This window comes from Mugil cephalus, chromosome 10 (assembly GCF_022458985.1).
Source record: "Mugil cephalus isolate CIBA_MC_2020 chromosome 10, CIBA_Mcephalus_1.1, whole genome shotgun sequence".
Taxonomy (NCBI): domain Eukaryota; kingdom Metazoa; phylum Chordata; class Actinopteri; order Mugiliformes; family Mugilidae; genus Mugil; species Mugil cephalus.
In genome coordinates this window covers 13,899,349-13,919,347 of record NC_061779.1, presented here as the reverse complement: position 1 = coordinate 13,919,347, position 19,999 = coordinate 13,899,349, and the positions used below count along the sequence as shown (strand labels likewise).

The window sequence follows — 19,999 nt, the reverse complement described above, 5'->3', positions numbered from 1 at the left end:
TTAACCATGGCTCTGTGACGACTGATTAAGTGCAATCATGGCAGCTGAAGAGGAAGGCATCCTTGCATTTTATAATGGTGTGCCAATAAATATATGCCCCTCTGGGTGCCTACTCAAGCAACAAAGGTCTTCATCCAGGGGACTAGGGGAGCAATTTGCTGATAGGTGCAATGGAACTGCGCTGTGGTTTATTAATTTGGATTCCGGACCCTAAGGGTGACCCCTCACATGAGACGGAGCTCTGGCAACCCTGGTCTTCATACAGACCACGAGCGTGAATAGTGACACATAACCTTGCCCTGTCACCACCCTCACCAGTGTGTCAGCTAGCATTACTTTGATTGACGTTGAGCCAACATTCCAGTCCTATGAGATCTGAGGCTCTGTATAACCTCGCCCTAGCTGCGTACCAGGGCTAGGACATTTGGGGCACGGTACTGGATCCTGATGCCATCTGTGTTTGGGGCTCGTACTTCTGTTAAAGAAGGGCAGAAGCTTTTGTAACCTTGTGAGCTTGTTTCCCACTGCTGTGTCAGCCAGGAATTATCACTCTATGGACAGATTTCTAAAGAGTAAATTAAAATACATGCCACTTACAGACAAGTTACATGTTGGTGTAATACTGACGATGACGGACTTTCATAAATGTGGAAACAAAGAAATCTGTTCTCACCTTGAGCTACAGGATCAAGTGTTTATTATTTGCTGCTAAAATAATCTTTTTTTTTTGTTACAGTGTCAGATGTAGTATCCATTAAGGTTGAGTACATAAGCGTTGTATTAGTTACTATCACATGGATCTTGGCACGTTGGTTGTAGATCCAGTAAAATGTTGAAGCATGCATTTGATGATGCCAGAGAAGATGCATAAATTATCACATGAGACATGCGAGTGTCAGGCTTCTCATTTAGCCCTGTTGGCCTCTCTACACTGCCACTGTCCCACTAGTGATTAGATTGGTTGTTAGATATGATGTAAATATAAGTTTCCTAATGTTTCAGTAGTCCTGTGTCTGGTGTTTTGATTGTGTGATATGCAGCAGTCAAACAAGACAAATACTCTACACCTATACTTGCAAAGACAATTTATGTAAACGCAAGTACTTATAATGCATACACGTATTGATGCTTAAGCTCTATGACAGTCTCCAAACTTGACAATGAATGAAATCTAATTCAGGTGGTATGCTGCGTGCAACCTTGCACTTAAAGTCACACCAACGTCAAAGAACTACTGGCAATTAAGACCGTGAGTTTGTCTGATGTTTGGCTGTGATACTAAAACCTTGCACCTCAACGTTCTGCAAAGAGCACAGCCGGCAACTTGCCACATACATAATCCGTACTAGGAAATATGCAACTACCAGCAGGTGCCTGTAGTATGTGTTCGTCAATCAAGGGGTAAACCGGAAGAGCTATTAATAGCTTGTAGCGACAAAGCTAGGGATAGCTACAGAGCTGGCTTCTCCTGAATCAGGTTGATCACTTGGTCTGTAGTTTAGAGTCTAGGGCTGAACGCTTTATCTAGGACCCCTCTGACCCAACATGCTAAAAAGGAGCCAAAAGGGGTCAGACTGGCACCAATAGTGAGAACACGCTGGAAAAACTGGTGCTACAGATGCTGACTGACAGTCTTGGTGTGTCTCAGCCTTTAATCTTGGGTGCTAGACATAGGTTAGCTGCCTACTTATACTGTTTTTGTATCCAGCTGATGAATGCAATAGTGAAACTGTGAAGCACAGCCCCACTGCAGCGGACAAGGAGAACATTTCAGTACATTTTAACCGAGCTTTAAGAAAAGCTTGTAAACGTCCAAAGTTCTTAGGAGACTCTTGAAGCATAATGTTTTTAACTGGGTGGACAATTAATTGTAGAGTACTCAAATCATGCCTTCGCAGGTTATCTTTTATTACACCTCCAACGCATATACCCCAAAGGAAACACTGAGTTAAAAGGCTTTATGTAATGGGCTATGTAGCAGAGACTATCCTTCTGAGAAGGGACTATCTTGTAATTGCTTTGTACTCTCAGTGTGAGTTCAAACTGCAGTCAAGAGCATCACTACCTTTGCTGTGTCGTTTCATAGACTGTGAGCCTCCTTGTGACCGTGGGATTTTAATAATGTATGCCAGCTGTGTTCGGGCCACGCATGCGGTTTTGTGCCTTATTTGAAGCGCTACAACATTCTCGCCATTAAATCACAGATGGGTACAATGAGATGCATTGAAATATTGATTAATGTATAGGAAAGTGCACTCTTCATACACTTGTGTATCGGCTGTAGAAAGTGAAAAGCCTGCAGGTGGCTATGGATCTGATGGGTACTCAGGAGATCACAACACAAAACAAGGCAGTGAAATAAAAAAACAAAACAAACAAACATAAAAAAAAAACACATCATCTTTCTCTCGGTTAGTGTATGCTTAGTTTTGATTTTAGTTTAGATGCTAATTTGCTGATAAGTAACGTAAATGAAAACCTACAGCAGCATGTATTTACTTCTCTAAGCACAGTCTGTTATAATGTAGTATTTTGAATATATACACACACACACACACACACACACACACACACACACGTATACATATACATATATTGGCTCCAGTGTTGATGTGAAAATTTTTTGCACTTGGGAGTACTACTTACTGTTACGTCAAAATGCCATAATCGCAACATCCAAGACACTTAATTAGGCAAAAGTAGAGGCTGCAAGGGACGAACACCAGCCGTCACTATATGTCAGGACACCTGAAGAGACTGTCGTCAAAATAACTCGTAACACACAACGGTAAAGGAAAACTGGATAACTGACAGACAGAAACACTACCCAGGGCTCTGCCTCGCATCAACTTTTCTTCAGACAGATGTGTTTGTGGAGCTGTTTTCAGATTATTTATAGCTCTCCTTAGGGCTGGATGACATATAGAGTTTTAAGATATATCGACATATTTTCAAACTAGATGTATGATGAAACTATATTGTTCATATCTATATCGTTTCTGTTGCGCTAAAGTTGCTAACAAAAGTTTATCACCATTTACAACAGCGCTATGATGAGTGTTGAACTGCAACCCAAATATACCATCATTAGCAATTAATAATCTTTATTTTATTTTTATTTAAAGAGCATTTTTATTTCATATTTGCCAGAAATGTGTTTTTCTAGCCATTTGTCACATAAATCTACCACAGTCTGGTAATATAGTGTATGTTTACAGCTGTGACTTTGAGTTGGAACCATTTTATCAAGTTATTAATTAATGGAAAAAATTATTGAGATGTATATTGTCTGTTGCCTTTTGACTAAAAATACAAAGATAAGTGTTGTGGTCCACGTTGCCCAGCCCTAGTGCTCATATTGATCTTAATAAAGTGACATTTCACCCGGTGTGAGAGGATGGTAATGGATAAGGTTTAGTAGCTGGTGTTTAGAAGTCAATATTGGCACAGACAAAAAAAAAAGCTCTGGTTTTGGATACAGAGAAAGAATCAATTATTTCATTGTTAGTTTTCGACGGTCGAGGATCCCGGTGTAACCCTCTAACTCGGTACATTCATTTTGTGCCGCTCAGGTCACAAGCGATGAATGAAGGCGATGAAGGGACGTGTATGTTGTCAGATTGTTTTTACTTGCGCAACGCTGGCAGTCAATGACCTCTGAATGAACCACAGTAAAAAATAGATAAAGCTCTGTGTGGGAGGGGTGATGTACTGCAAATACATTGTAATCCCAGTAATCCAAGCGATCACTGTGACTGTGGTGCCACAACCAATTTAGGTCAAGAAAAAGTAGAATTCCTGGTAATGTACTATGAGAAAACTGTCCTGAAAACACAAAAAATCTTCACTTGTGGTAGAGTTTCATGTGCTCGTAATACCGGAAACAAAACATAGAAGCACTCAACTTTCATTTAAAAACTATTTCACACAATACAGTAAAGAGCAGTATTGTATTAACCTTTTGTCGAGCATGACACGACCCCCTGATGAAGCACATCTTCTCTCTGTTTGGTGGTCATCCACAGGGAAAGGGAACAATTAGGCCAAAAGAGGAAATGGTCAACACCAGGCGACGGTACCTCTGTTTCCCACCGTGCTGTCCCTTTTGCCACTTATGCTAGAAGACAATAAAAGAAGACAGGCAAAATTGAGAGTCAAATCGAAGGTTAATTGGAGCCAGGAAGATGTCAACCAATTTTACCGATCACCCACAAGGGAAACGCAGCCCTTGGTGGAAAAGATGCCTGAATATGTGCACAGTATATTAGCTTCCTTTCTATAATGGCCTCCTGAAGAGAGTGATGATGACATCTTTTCAGCACCCCCGGTCCCCCTCAAACCATTTGTGTGTGTGTGTGTCTGTGTGTGTGTGTGTGTGAGTGTGTGCGCATAAAAGACAAAGTGAGAGTGTGTGTGTCAAAGCATTTGTCTGTGTGCGTGTGTTGTATCTTATATGTCAAAATCAGTATTGTTAGCAGAGATGCAAACTCCCTGGGAACCGACAGGTGTTGGCACAAGATCTCTGACACCTCTGTTGTCATGTCAAATCCATTCCCTCCGGTTAGTTTTACCTTTTGACAACAGCTTCTCATTTTGGGCCCCGGTGTGTTGTGTTTTCTAAACATGATGAAGACGATAATAATGGAAACAAAATTACCCTTTTTTTCATGACTATAATGCTGCCTTAAAAAGCGTTTATCATGGAAAATTAAAAAAAAAAAAAATGTTGTAGATTCAGTTCAATTCTGATTAAAGACACAAAGAAATCATGAGACACTTTGCAATAAGATGAGGGATTTACAAGGCTAATCTATAAAAGAAAGGACTATTCCATTTTGAATATATGAGGTAACATAGCACAGCAGCTCATAGAGTAAATGGATCCGGGATTAAGAAAACCAGAGACAATTGCCAGATTGGCTTGTTATATAGGACACACACAGCATTTGTAATGGGGTTTCTAGCATTGCTGTCTCCTGTCAATCAACCAATTTATCTATTTTGAGTTGAACTTCTACTATCCATATGTTAACCTTTTAGACAAACATTTTCTTATGATATATTTTAGCATAAAACCTGTGGAAATCTATGTTAGATACCCTTGAATTGCTTTACAGGCGCATAAACTGGACTAATTTTTATCAAACAACAACTCAATTTATGACCACTGTGTTTAACTAATTAAAATAAAATTCACAATTACATTACATTTACATTTAAGTTGGACCATTTTTGTTTGGTGCTATTAAACTGACTAAGAGGATTCTTGTTGCAAACTTACTGAGCAGTTCTCTATTGTAGTTGGAGTAACCCATGCTATCACCGAACATTAAATCATGCTGTCAAACCCTGTATTCCTTTTTGTGCCTTTGACAAAGGGCAACTTGGCCTTGATCTTCCTCACAGGACTATTGAGACTAATGATAATAAAAAGGATTACCCTTGGTAAAAGAAAAGGTGCTGTAGTCCAGTCTTAATTGGCGAGTTCCCTTGCTAAGTTGATCTAGTCTTGAGGCTGTCAGTCAGTGAACTGGTCAATTAATCTTTCCTCCCCGATAATGAGGTGGGGGATTTCAGATGGCTGGTCCTTCACACAAAGACAGACAATGTGCCCAAAGGATCTTCTGTCCCCGCACCAAGTGACCTGACAATTAAAAAATGTACCTCCCTACTTCCCGCACCCCACCAGGTGGCAAATTGGTCTGACCCAACATCGTATCAAAAGGACAAACCATGACTTCAAATCAACTTCTGAGGCACAAAAAGGGGCAAAGTTCAGGATCCTCCATGAAATAAGATTGTTGTATTAAGGCTTATGGCCTCGTATCAAACTTCCTTCCCCATCTTGAGGTAAATGAAAAGAGACTTGTTGGATCCTTCCTGCTGTGTTTCACAAAGGTTTACCCTCTCAGAGGCAAAATATGTGTTGTAGCTTGACATTAATTTGATGATGCAGATGTGACAGTGGAATAAGCTAAATGTTAAGGGTTAAATGTGCTTGACCTCGCATTGTAGCGGGCTTTAAATCTACTTAGGGAAAAAGAGGAGGATAATAGAAAAGCCTGTTACAGTCGAAGGCAAAATAGAAACCAGCAATCAAATCTTGACATCTGAACTTTACACCCTTGCTGTGTGCACACTATTAATGCATTTTATCTATGCCAAAGGTAGCTCATACACTCGATGAGGTTTAGAGCTGTGTTCATCAGTGATAATGAATATTCACGATTGTGATTAATATTATTGTTACGATCAGTTTATCTGAGAGTATTCACGGAGATTTCAAAACCTTGATTACATTGTGACGATACAATAAAATGTGGGCAACTAATAGATTGAAAATGAATCTCTATAATGTAATCTATGTAGGAAATCTATAAACCAGTAAAATGTCGACAGAACAGGACTTTATATAAATACTGTTTGAAATGATTTTTAGAGTTTGCTCATGAGTGTCATTTTCTCATGAGTGTCATTTTCTACAATCCTCGGTGATCCATGACTTTACCAGGTGCTGCCAAGCAGAATGGCACACAAACCAGGAATTAGTTCAGTCACTGCTTCAACCTATTTGCTTGACCCATGACATTTTGACTTTGTCTGCAAGACTTTGAAAACCACAGAAAATGACATTAAGACCAGTTTAAATGGCTTTTTTTTTGTTTTTGTGTTTTTTAAAAGGAAACATACATAAAACATACAGTACACTTTTACAAACTACAATGTTGGACTTTTCTCTGTACTGAAGATTGCTTTACCTGGATTAAACGATTGTGTGTTTTCACAAGTGATGGCGTGTAACTGTACGCAAGTATGGACAAGTATGGAATTTGATTTTATAAATTTCAAGGTGTGGAAAAGTATGGAAAATGAAAGCTAGTGTATGGAAAACACTGTTCAGTTTTCTAAAACATAAAATTATGAATATCTGAAAATAATAACTATTCTTTTAATAATAATTATTCATGTGCAACTTGCAAAAAAAAAAAGTGCACTGAATTTATCTGGGTTTGGTCTTAACTTATTTGTATGAACTTCATTACCTAGCTTTAATATTATGGAAATGAGTTGGTGACAAGTGATTAATTCCATCATTTATTTACATGATGTACGACTATTTACTCTAATGCCATAAATTAGATTAGATTTTTTTTGTTTTGTTTGAGATGTGTAGGAACCCCGCTGTGATGCCATGAGATAGCAAAGTAGTTGTAAAGGTTGCCATAGTGCTAATAATGGTTTGAAGCATAACATTTTGTAGTTGAAGTACACAGACTTCAGGGATTACTTGCAGTACTCTCAGGTGCCACATATGCAAATTAAAATATGAATGAATAAACAAGTCTCTTGAAATGATATAGGGCTCTGAAGGCCATGTGATCGCGCAATGAATTGTGGGTCACAAGTACCATTGCAGGGTCAAAGATTGTTTGTTTACATTGGTACTCCATTCACAAATCTGCAACGGTGCAGCAGACTGAACCTGCAGACCGTTAATTGCGTCGGTTAGGGCAGAATGTCCTGGTACATTCGGCTCATGGTAACACCAAAAAGAGCGAGTTGTTGTCTGAACTCAAGAGAAGAGTGCCTCCTTCAGACTCATTGCACCATTTTATATCATTAACATTAATTGTTAACACGCTAAAATCACAACAACAGAACACAAGTGCAGCGCACCGTAAACAGACTTTCCATTAGAGAGCAAATTAGGCCACTCCCCCATTTGGGTGAAAATGAAACACTGGTGGTAAATACACATCCCCCTGTAATCAGTGTTTATTTTGTGTTGCTAGCATTTGTTGCCTGAAAAGCAAGTGAAATGGCTAAAGTTAGTCAGGCAGACACATAAATAATGTTGTTGCCAAGCGATGATCGGTGACGTTACATAGAAAAACTTGGAAAAAATAGTGGCCGTATGTCACAGCCTACCGACCGAAAAGGGTGGACGACCCCACTCAGTGGCCGGACAGTTACTCTGACTTCACTGAATCACCCCGGTAGTGGGTGACATTTGTCATCACTTTTTAACATTAATTTTGAATTTTTAAAAACTCTGATGACTGACATTAGCTAATGTCATCATGATTGTTTGCTGCACACATACATATGAACCGTCAGGGTCCCGCGGCGTCCATCTTTGTCCACCTGTTTTATGGCCTGAAGCCATACATTTATTCTTTTTTTGTCCCTCTCTCTTGAAGGGAGCAGAAATAATCTCAGAGTTTCATGTTTTAAATAGTTTGAAGAACAATACAAAACGCAGGAACGTCTCCTTTGTTTTCACCCAGAAGGGGGCGTGGCCTTTTCAGTGACATAAAGTTATTCTCTTCCATTTTTTGTCCTCCGCTACGTGACTCTTTCAAGCCCTATTGTAATAAGTTATGGCTTACACTTGTACAAATAAATTGAAATGCTAAAAAAATAATGTTCATTCCTGACAATGGATTTCTGTTTATGTAGCTCGATGCTGTGGGCAACAATATATTTTGAATGCACTTTTTTTGGTTGTGGCTTTATTTAAATTGGAGGGTGACATCAGAGTGGAACAACTTTTCTCTCACATGTTCCTTTGGGGATCGCAGGCTTCCCACCACCTCTACAGCCAATAGCCGTGCTATTAAATGGAGCAGAGTTGGTGAAAGTGATTACACAATTTTTAGCTTTTTTTGGAGTTGCTAGAGCTTATACAAAGATATATCAGTCAATGTTATGTTATTATTAAAAAAATAGTTTAGAAACATTCACATTGAATAAGTTTGTGGATGTTATTTTTGAGTGATGTTAGTATCAGTGAAAGAAATCCAGCTTTGTGTAGGCTACAACTGTGTCTTCCACTTTTAGGAGGCGGTGGCATTACGTAAGTGCTTCATTCATTCAGAGGCTGCTCTACATTGCCTCAGTGCCTGAAGTCATCACTGTATGGAAACACTACTTCCCTTTAACTTCTTCAGATGTGCACAAGTTAAGATACATCAACATATTCTTGGATTTTACCTTTTTGATTTACTGTGTGTTTCTGTATCTATGCGTCATCACGTATTGTCATTTGAAAATTTAGTTTAATGGCAGTACTAGATTATTATCTTGACAAAAAGGAGTGGTTTGTTTTTCCCGTGAAAGGTGTGTAACTCCACGACATATATTTTGAACAGAACTTGTCTAAACATGAACTTGACCTTCCTCACCTTCAATTTATGGTGACTGAATTGTTCAAATGGTGAAACCCCTGTGAGGGATGATTTAATGGTGAGAGTACCCTAAGCATGGGTCAAGATCAGAGTCAAGTTTTTTTGGCTCTGTCTTATGGAGTACAGACTCCACCGAGAGTAATTATTTGTGGAGGGTTTAGGGCCCTGGGGGTGACGGAGTGGGCGGGAGGGGCAGAGGGTGCGCTGAAACGGAAAGCACGCCAGTCCCACTCACGGTTGATGCTCAGTGAATCTGAAAGGTCATGTCATGTTTTCTGGCAATTGACTCGATTGGTTTAGATTCTGCAACATAAGGCCGGGACAGTGGAGTTGTGTGTGTGTGTGTGTCTTTGTGTGTGTGTGTGTGTGTGTGTTTCTGCACATTTGCTGGGAAATGTGCCCTTGGGTTGTTTTTTGCATTGACCTTATTACCCTGCACAGTGACGAGCTTGCCACAAAGCTCGCTCCCACTGACTATTTAACAGACATGGAGATGTGGATACATTAACTGCTGATCCTTAATGTCCGTAAAACCTTTTAGATATTTGAAAAACATATTGAACACATTCACACTGATCTAACGCTTTAATTTATTTATTTTTCTTTTTTTATTTATCATACCCAAGAATAATTGACCAACTCCAAATGATCAGGAAATCTTTTAGCGCTTTATTAACTGTGACAAGACCTTTTCTTCCAGTATTACATCTTGAAAAATGCCAGTATCAACATAAAATAATTGACTGGTTCTGTTTGTGTCCCTAAAAATAAGCCAGTGTTGGTGGGTTTTAATTTAACTTGACGGCAGCGATCAAACCCAGCGTACGAGCCAAAGCTAGCCCAAACACATCGAACGTACCGAGCTGCATTTTTGAAGGATTTATCTCCTGATATGGCTTTTTACCCCCGCAGCCATTCTCTCAACTAATTTACCAGAACAATGTAATCTTAACCTCTCCCCTTTCTTCATCATCTGGGAGGCTCAACCCTTGCTATAAATAAAGAAACGCCACTAGCGTCGGGGAGACTTCTATAAATGGTGCGAAGTAGAGCAACTGCATTAGCTTTTCAACACAACGTTGATGTATTTAGGAATCCCTATTCGTTTTAACCTATACATTCTGACGTGAGTGTGGAGGTAGTTTGTGTTATAGTCGAATATGTCCCAGCTATTAAAATAACATGACGAGGAAACCGCTAAAAAAGGAGCGAGCCCGTCCTCTAGGCTCCGTGTGCAGGTTTACCAGCGAATGCTTTGCCAGTCCTCGCTCTGCCGTGCCTACGCGGTTGACTCCTGCACTGCAGCAGATCAGTGGCAGAGGTCCAGAATCACTTAGATCATTTTACCCGGGGCACAAAGGGGGCAGAGAGGAGCCACTGACCCTGCGCTCGTCAGGCAGGGCTTTACGCCTCGCTGACTTCCCTAGTGTGACATTTCTCCTGTATTTGCCCCCTCCCAACGCCTCCCTATGTAACCACCACTGCAGTGCAGAAAAAGATCATTGTCTGTTGAGATATCAATCAAATGAACAGCAGCTGGGGTCAATCTGCTGTCAGTGCTCCCTCTTTGCTGTTCCAGCCTTCATGTAAAGTGACAATAATGACAGAATGTCAGAAACGTTACCAAATGTGGTCCGTTAACGCGGGACGACACTTTGAATCCCTGTGCTCTTAAACCGTGATGCCGTACCTGTCTGCCGCTCGTCACTCAGCACCAGACCTTAACGCACTGTTTTCGCTTCTGTTAACATGATGTCTGAGTGTGTGTGTGTGTGTGTGTGTGTGTGTGTGTGTGTGTGTGTGTGTGTGGAGTCGCCACCCCCGCCCCACGCACACCCCCGGAACACAAACACACCCCCTGCTATGGGTCATGCAATGGTCATGACATTATTAAAGGATCAATTGTGCCTTAAAACACTGCCTCTTCTCCATGGGGACATGTAGTAGAGCAGATGGGGCTTATGCAGAGCGGCTTTAATATCTATTTAAAGTGCTGTGGAGACGATGATCTAATGAGACATTTACATTTTGTTCAGCTGGGTTGAGAAAGCTTGGACCAAATCAACTGTCATCTCACAGTGCTAGCACAAGCAGCCTCAAACTGACTAGCTGATGTACACATAATTACACAGTTTACTTTAGTTAGAGAAATATAATAGGAATGTATAAATGCATCTAAACCGACTCAATCTGATTTCCACCTGATGCTTTTCTTTTCTTTTTTTTTTTAAGTAAAAAACAAAAAGCCACCAACCTTTTAAAAATTTTAAATTCGTTATTAGGATGCTTTTCACGTTAGTGAACATGTTGTGACCGGAACCTTTTGTAAAGTAAAAAAAAAAAGGCCAGGGCGTTCTCTCCGTCCATAAGCTGCTGTCAGGGGAGTATCAAAGAAGGGTAGGAAGGTAAAAGCGAGGACACGCTGTGCCGCGATCAACACGTGTCTGCGAAAGCCTGGAGGTTCCACAACAATCTGTTCCAGTTGGTTCGCTCTTGTGCTGTGACCTCAATTTTTGACTGCTGTTGGAGCTTCCTTGCACTCTGGTTTGACACGATCGCCGTACAGTCGGCTCCCCGCCCGCCCGAACGCGCAGAAGGGCGCATGCTATAGTGGAAGGGCTGCTCGAATATCGCACGATGAAGCCGGGGAGGTGCATCGAATTAACATCCGCTCGTCCTGGGCTGCACGGGCATCTCCAAGTTGGCAATCCTGTGAAGTGACACCTTCAATTGGGGTCAATTGGACCCCTGCCTCAGGATTTCAGGCAGTTTCTCTGCCTAGGGGTAATCAAGGACCATAATTAGAATAACTGTAGTTCAAGCAGTGCGACTGAACATTTAAGTAACACTAGGGGTCAGTGAAAGTCCACGCAATCATGCGGTGAGGAGACACTTTCCAGCATCACTTTTTGGTTTGATCCAAGGATGAAATATGTCGCATCTGACCGAAGGTGAAACATTTACATAACACTTTAGCAATGGCCAGGAATTTCTTTCACTTTTTATTTGTGCTCCTGTGTTTCTTATTTATTCCCACAAAAGCATTTGCTTGCAAAGGGTCAATTAACATACCATCTTTCAGAGCAAGGCCGGCAGTTTATCACGTCCCTTGATATCCTTTTGATTTTAAATGTTAATCTTTCCTTCGCCGTCTCATTTCATACCCAAAGTGGGTTCGTTACGTTCCGCTCACTCTTAGCGGCAAACATCTCGCCGGCGTTGACACGGTGGTCTAGTAATTATCTAATTGTTCGAGCTGTGTCTTTCTTTGATTTATGGTCTTGTATCAGTGGCTGACCTGATTTATAATGAGGTCCCCCCACTTGTGAAAATATGAACCTGAATTATGTGGCACCAGTCCAATTATTTCTTTGTTCGGCCGAGGCTCCTGTCGACGTTGACGGTGTGCATCACAAATAGCTGCCATTGAAGCTTTCACCTAATAACAATAATATGATCCATCATTTTAGATTGGCCCAATCACACCTCCCACCACGTTGCCTACTTCATCTATCACTGTGTAGATGCACCCTTATTCCGAAAGATTGCAATCAGACATTTTTCTTTAATGGATTATCAGTAGTTCATCAGATTGGATTTTTCATCACGCCGTTTATCAGCTTCACATGTGGCAGGTACAGTATCTGATATGATTGCCGTTAGCGCGATGCCGTCTGGAGGAGCAGCAGCGGCGGGAAAACAACAGGGCTGCACCTCCCATTAATCCAGACCGCCTCCCGTCATCGAGTTCAGGCCACGGAGTCAAAAAACTGGGCACTAAGTGGAGCAAGTTGCTTGGCACAAGGACAAAGTTGACAGAAAACATAAGGCCCCCCACACACTGTCTGGACAGCAGGAGGGCTCGAGTACACGGGTTGAAGAATAGATCGAGCCGCGAACGCATCCACTATACAGATGAGCCCCCCCCCCCTTCAAATTAACGCCGAGCACCGAGTCTTCTGCCGGTGTCTGATGAAAAGATGCACGGCTGCCACTATTTGTGCCGCTGAGGCATTCATCAAATTAATTACTGGTGGATCCGAGCACCTCTCTGATACCTCTTTATTTTGAGTCCGGTAAATGGGGAACTCAGACTAGTGCTGACGGAGAGGCCTAATACACCCAGTCTTTGGCTGCACATAATTAATTGAAATCTTTGCTAGTTTGACAAATTGGAATGATGAATCTATCTTCTATGAATAGCTTAAGAAAAAAAATGCATAATCAGTCAAAAGCATACAGTAGAAGCAACATCTTGCTCTCTCTGTCTCACTCACTCACTCTCTCTTTTGCTCTCTGCAGCGCTGTGTGATCCATTAGGCGGGAGAAAGCACGGCTTGTTGGGAAGACTTCCCTTCCTCTCACCACCTCGATTGATAACTTTGGCTTCTTACTTTAATAGAGCGGTCAAGGTGGAGAGTTCCTTTGTATAGTTCAATAGAATAGGGGGGAACATAAATCAAACTCCGCCGTGCACAACACTGATGTAAAACTCCACTGTGCTGCAGGAAACAGATGTACGATGGTCTCTAATCCTTCAAATCGTAAAAAAAACCCTGTAGTCTGTCTTATCAATATAAATAAATAAAAACATAAAAACAATGATTAAGCAACTATAACCATTTTTTTCTGACAGTGGATTAAATTGTTAGATGTAATGTGAAAGAAGCTGGTAATGAACCCACAGGAGTTGACTCAGCTGAGGTTTATAGTGTCTCTATGGAACATTCAGAAAAACCTTTTCTTTTGTGTAAGAGTTTTTTTCCCCATGTCTTTCTGTTTTCCTTCTCAATTCCGTCTTTAACCTTAGAAAGTTATAACTCCAATACATTTTTTTTACGCCGACCCTCGTCCTCATCTACTGAAATGAAAACTGGGTTTCTGAGTGAATTCTCACAAATAATGATATTTAACTTTTGTGACTGATCAGCTGTTTCAGCTTCTAAGGAAAAATAGGTCTCTACCTGTACTTGTTGTATGGTACTTGCTCTATACATTAAAATCATGGCACTTCTTTGTCTTCACCACTAGACGGCATAAAACATGTACAGTAATCGTTGTTATGAATGAATAATTGAAACTCACTCTGGTTTGCAGCCTTCTACTATTGTTTATTCCAGCCATTCATGATGTTGCCCATATCGCAGCGCTGTGCAGCCAAGTTCATTTACCTTAATAAACTCAGTTGATAACTTTTGCAACATTTCAATAGTTTTTTTCAAATTAGCTACACAAATTTGTTTCATGCTGCCACGGAAACGTTATTACCTTAGCTTATATTCATTGTTCTCGCAATGTTGTTTGTAGTCGCAGCAGGCTGCGTTTTCAGTAAAAAGCAAAACCCTGAAACACACTGTCGACTGTGTGGTCGGCATTAGTGGCAAATAGAAATAACTGGTGGCGAGTTGGTGCAGTTAGTAGAGAATTAAAAGTATGGAGTAATTCCCTTCAGGAGTTGGTGGAGACCAAAACTGGGGAAAACATTTATTAGGAAATATTAAACGTAATATTCTCTTGGTGTACAGTGCATAGATGTGACTCTTAATGATAATGTTGCCCTGTATCTGCTGGTTGTGTTTGACATGTTAAAAAGCAAGACACGAAAACTGAACACTTTTGTTTTGTTGTCAGTTTGTTTCTACTGCCAACTAGTGGCCAAAAAAACAAAGGTTAGTGAAAGATTGTGGTTAATGCTGATAAACAAAGCCATACATAGTATCAAAAGGTAAAATCTCTGTTGTTAAAGTCTGAGACTAATGGTTCAATCCCAGACGTTTCTTTTCCCTGTTTTTGGCGGAAACGTTTTACGATTTCTGATACGTTTGGGTAACAAAGGAAGGACACTGAAATTTATGGAATGGCTGCAGTAGTTATAGCTAAGGTTAGCCAGCAGCGCCCACTGATTCAGCTCTGTTCGAATGCAATTTACGAACTTTCAGAGTTTCCTTTGTGTTTAGCACGGACTTGCTGTCTGTTGTAAGTCGATACGGCCACTAGGGGTCACTAAAATTTGAAATGTTGAGTCAGAATCAGAACGGAATAGGGTAGCCCCAGGAAAACCACTAATTTAAGCGCATTAATTAAGTAATTAATAAGTTTGAGGCAATTAAATATAAATTTAGACTTATTAATGGCACATCTGCCTGGGGTTAATTTAACAAACATTTAACTTACATTCACAGCAAAATGTTGTCCCTGCTTTCATTGTTCAGAACTATATGGGTGTATTTGATTTTGAAGATTTCAAGGTTATTATAAGGGTGTTCGTCGGGAGGACAACACACTTCAGATGGGAAAAAAAATATGCACAGCAATAGTGTGTGTGTGTGTGTGTGTGTGTGTGTGTGAACATGTATGTGCCTGTGTGCGAAGATTGAGAATACTGTGAATGTGAAGGTTGCCGCTGTGAAGGACATATCTTGTCTATGGTAAGTAGTCATCCTTAATAGGTTTGGTTTGGATGTGAAATATTGGTGTGCCAAGTAGGTATGTGACATTAGTGTTGTCTCTAGGGAAAACTGCAGACTGATCTCAGTTCAGCGAGTACAGAGACAGGATAGGGGGCTAAATAAAGGCTCAGATAGATGAAACCGTACCAAAACCTTACAACCTCAAGACAATCATTTTCCTCCACCTTCTATGACGTCCGTGTTCATCATACAGTGTAACAAAATAATCCTTTGTACGAGCCTCTTATTTTCTCACTTCAGTGTTGACTGAGTTGTAGTTGTTGTAGTTGTAGTCCAATACAATAACACTCTATTACTTATGTTAAATATTTTATTTTAGTCTTAAAGAAAAAAACTCTTATAAAGTCATGTGAAGCGTTCAGTTACCTAGTGTCTATAAATGCATGTGTTTTCCTCTCCACATCATGCTGCCAATTAAATAGGGACCAACTTTTAATCATTGTAGTGAGTTTCTAAAGAGGATGCAGGAAGCTAAGGGTTTTACTTGTATTAGGAAGTCTTGGCACTCTGAATGATGTGGTTCTTTGATTGAAATCCTTGCCATGGAGCGTGACATGAGCATTTCCTCTTCGTTCTCCTATTATCAGCCGAGCCTGTGGTGCACAGCCTAATCCCTCTTCATCAAAGCGGTGTGGGCAGCAGTCAGCGAAATGTGACCATCAATTAATCACCCACTATCCCCCTGACCAAGCTCGGTCCCTGCACAGATGTGAGGCCTCATTGGTTTTAAACGCCCTCGCTGGGAGATCTGCTGCAGACGTGAGACTTACCGCAAACTGGCTTTATCAAAGGGCTTGTGCGGACAGTGAAGCTGTCCCCACTATAAAAGTCAGGCTGCTCTGAGGTCATTGTGAGGGAGTACCATCAGATTAACCTCTGAACTGAGCCTTAACTACTTCCCTTTTATAGTCCTGCTTTAGTATCTTAACTTCATTTTTAATGGAAAGGAATGCTGTATTTTTTTCTCTTTCATTGTCAGCGAGCCTCCTCTCAGAGTTAAGACCATCCAGAGAGCTCATTTACTCAGTTTCACTCTCAGGGTTTCACTGTTCAGTAGCTAAGCTGCTTTCTGAGCAGCTCATTGTCTTATTGGAAATCTTCTGAATATTGGATAAACCAACATTTCCAAAACCCTTATCCCAAACCCAGCCACCCCACCTCTGGCATGCCGATTTCCAAATCGCTAGGCAGATAAAACACCAGCGTGCACACGTACCTTTCATTAAAACACACATCTCCTATGTACTTTAAACTCCAAATGCACTATACTTTTTGCCACCTCGCCATATATTATTCCATGTAAATTTCAGCATCCCTGGACCAGTAGCTTAGAGCAGTGCAGAACAGAAGGGTTGCAGAGTTCATAAATGAGTAAGAATCTCCAAATGAGTTTGGTGACCTCTTAAACTCCATGAAATTAATATAAGCAGACATCCTGCACGCTGCAGGCTACTGCAGAGCTGGGGAAGATCACTTAAGCTCTCCGAGTTCCATAAAACTTTCATAAGTTGACTTTCAAGACGCATTGTAGCTGCTCATTGGTGACGACGGGGAGCAATACGGAAGCAAACAAACCTCTACTACCTTCACTTAACCCCTCACACAAGTACAGGGAAAATACTGGCATCAAAACATGTAATATCGCCCGTGGGTATTACACAGACAATGCATCACAAAAATTTAACACTAAATTTTGTACATGTAGGTTGACAGCTGAACATAGGTTATATGTCTATGACTTAATTTAGAACTTAATTAGCTGCTGTCACATTGTTAGTCTCTAGTTAAAACAGGAATTGAGACCCGTTTCAAACTTAAAAATGGCTCTAACTTTTATCATGTATCAGAATTGTATGAGGACATTATTGATTCCTCCAAAGGAACCATGAGGAGGAAGAGGCAATCTGAGGCTTGGTCGCATTTTACTAAACAAGATGAAAATTGTGCCGCTTGCCATCAGTGCAAGGTTGTGAATTCATGCAAACAGTGTTTCCCACTAATTCCCTCTAGTCTCATAATAAATCAGAAATAGTTTGACATATCTCATTTAACCTAAACAAAGTTACATCTGTGAAAGTGAAACTTATCTTTAGGGATTTTTTGGTTGTTGCGTCAAACCTGTTCATGTCAGTGCTGCTTACATCCAGTAAGATAGAATATTTTCATCCTGTTCACATACACTGTGCAATGATATAAATAGAAGCAACATACTAACTTCTAAAATGCCACATCACGAGTGCCATCAATGCCCTCACAAGAAGTGACCTCCCTTTTTCAAAGTTCATCTTAAATACAAGTAATTTACCATTTTCAGGTGTTTAGAAGATGGTCTGCCTTGTATGACTACTGGACGACTGGTTTTTATTTAATTATTATTCATATGTTGTTTTCCACACAGAAAACTGCCAAGGAACTGATAAAGAATTGGACCAATAAGCAAATCTGACAGTGACAGTGACATTGATAGTGTCTAAACAATTCCCATCCCTATGCTTATTACAAATTAGTGTGTTGTATCTATTGAAATGCTTTATAGGTAATTCATAAAAATATTGGGCACTAGTCATTGAAGCTGGTAGAATATAGACAGCTCTGCGAACATAAGCAGCTCTCATCAGTGGCTTGAAATGACGTCGACACGTTGGTCTAACATCAGTATGACTGGCCACGTACTGAAAATGGCTCAGCAGCAGCTTCAGCTCTCGTTGCAACATAAACTCAGCGTCGGAGGTCAGAGGAAGGGCAGCTGGAAGAGAATAGACACGGAGGATAAAAATATGCTTTTGTGTTCAGTGATGCACATGGAGTACATCAGTTAAAAAAAAAAAAAAAGGCAGTGCATCCTATTTGTCACTCCTTTAAACAAACGCACAAGTCAGTAGCGGTGTTTGCATAACGTATGTTGATGCACATTTTATGGATGCAAAATTAAAAAACATGTTTTTGGTGACGAGCCGGTGCACTCTGCACACACAAACACCTTTTTACAAATAATTTCTCACACGAGAAGTAGTAGTCGTTCCACTGTTGTCATATGTTTCTTGCTTCATGCTTTATGTACCTTTATTTTCATCTCTGGACAGCCAGCAACAAACAATAGTAGCTGACACAAAGGAATATTGTAACTTACCCAACATTTAAGGTTAGATTTGGTTTGTGACTTCATTTACATAATATATCACAACCGTGTGTGATTAGTTTATTTCTAGTTAGATTAAAGTTTGTTTAAGGATGTCATGGAAACATTGGTGCTGCAAAGTAATTGCTCAGTGTTAATTAAGTTGTTTATATGTGATGACCTAGAAACATGCCTAGGTGCCCCTTTTTGTGCCCCACTGTGGTATGAAGTGCAGATAATATACAGTCAACATTATTATGCTCCTTCTGCTTCTCTTTCCTTAGAGCAGCACCCTTGGAAATCACGTACCTTTTCCCCATAAGATGCATAGGGGCTTCTAATTACCTCCGTTAGCCTGGGAGGGTATATGTTAACTCAGTGTATGTTCAGCTACTGTAACCTCCACTGTCATGGATCTTAAAGCTGCTCATATTAAAAAAAAAAAAAGTGCCATATTAAATTTCTAGTGTCCCAGAGTGCGACCCTCTAAGCAGCCGGTGGGATGCTAATCTGAACACGCCTCTGGAAGTTGAGAGGAAGAATCGGCTGTTTAAATATGATCAAGCACAGTGATGCTAGAGGTATTTGCTGGAGGTTATCTCCTGTTCCCAGGTTAAACAGCATGTTTTTTGAGGAAAATGGGCCAGCAAGATAAATGGGGACACTGAAATGTATTTAATGAGGATGAAACCGACTTTTCCCATAAGGATGTGCTCGTGCTTAATGAGCCCCCCCTCTCGAAGCCTAAGAGTAGATTGGGAGAAATGATCTTGCCAAGTAGTGAGTCTGTAGGACTGTCCGGTATTTCTGGTGCATTGAAGGAGCGTGAGAAAAGGTGGCGCCTATAGGAACTAGTAAAATTGCAGAAATTTAAGCTAGTTTAAATGAATAACAATGCAAAGTCGAGTTCAATAAGCTTTCTCTCGGTTGGACCATCCAGACTAAGGTGCTAGTTTTAGCAACTAAAATCTGCCTGATTTACAAAATTCCTTCATGTAGTTTTGAGAACGTATCTGTAGTCGACGTCCGATACAGCTGCTGTTAATGGAGCCTCCTCGCTAGCCTTTGTGGGTGACCTATTTCGTTGCGAGCTCTTATATAGATATGCTGGTGGGTTGGCATGCATTTTGGACCAGTGATTGCAGTCTGTGACATGTAGTTATATTTCTGGGGAGGTGCCCAGGGTACAGTGTCGGGTACACAACATAGATCTGATGCAGAAC

The 19,999-nt window shown here is 40.6% G+C and overlaps 1 long non-coding RNA gene across 3 annotated transcripts in view; it reads left to right on the top strand.

Annotated features, from left to right (window-relative positions):
* The window catches only part of LOC125015170, a 37,951-nt gene that overhangs the window by 6,436 nt on the left and 11,516 nt on the right, over positions 1–19,999 (top strand). The window contains exon 4 of one of the 3 annotated variants that reach the window (XR_007113560.1): positions 13,491–13,602. The exons of the other annotated variants lie outside the window; for them this stretch is intronic. This is a non-coding gene — a long non-coding RNA (uncharacterized LOC125015170). Of the gene's footprint in view, positions 1–13,490; positions 13,603–19,999 lie in introns of those variants that run through there. 3 annotated transcript variants of the gene reach the window in all.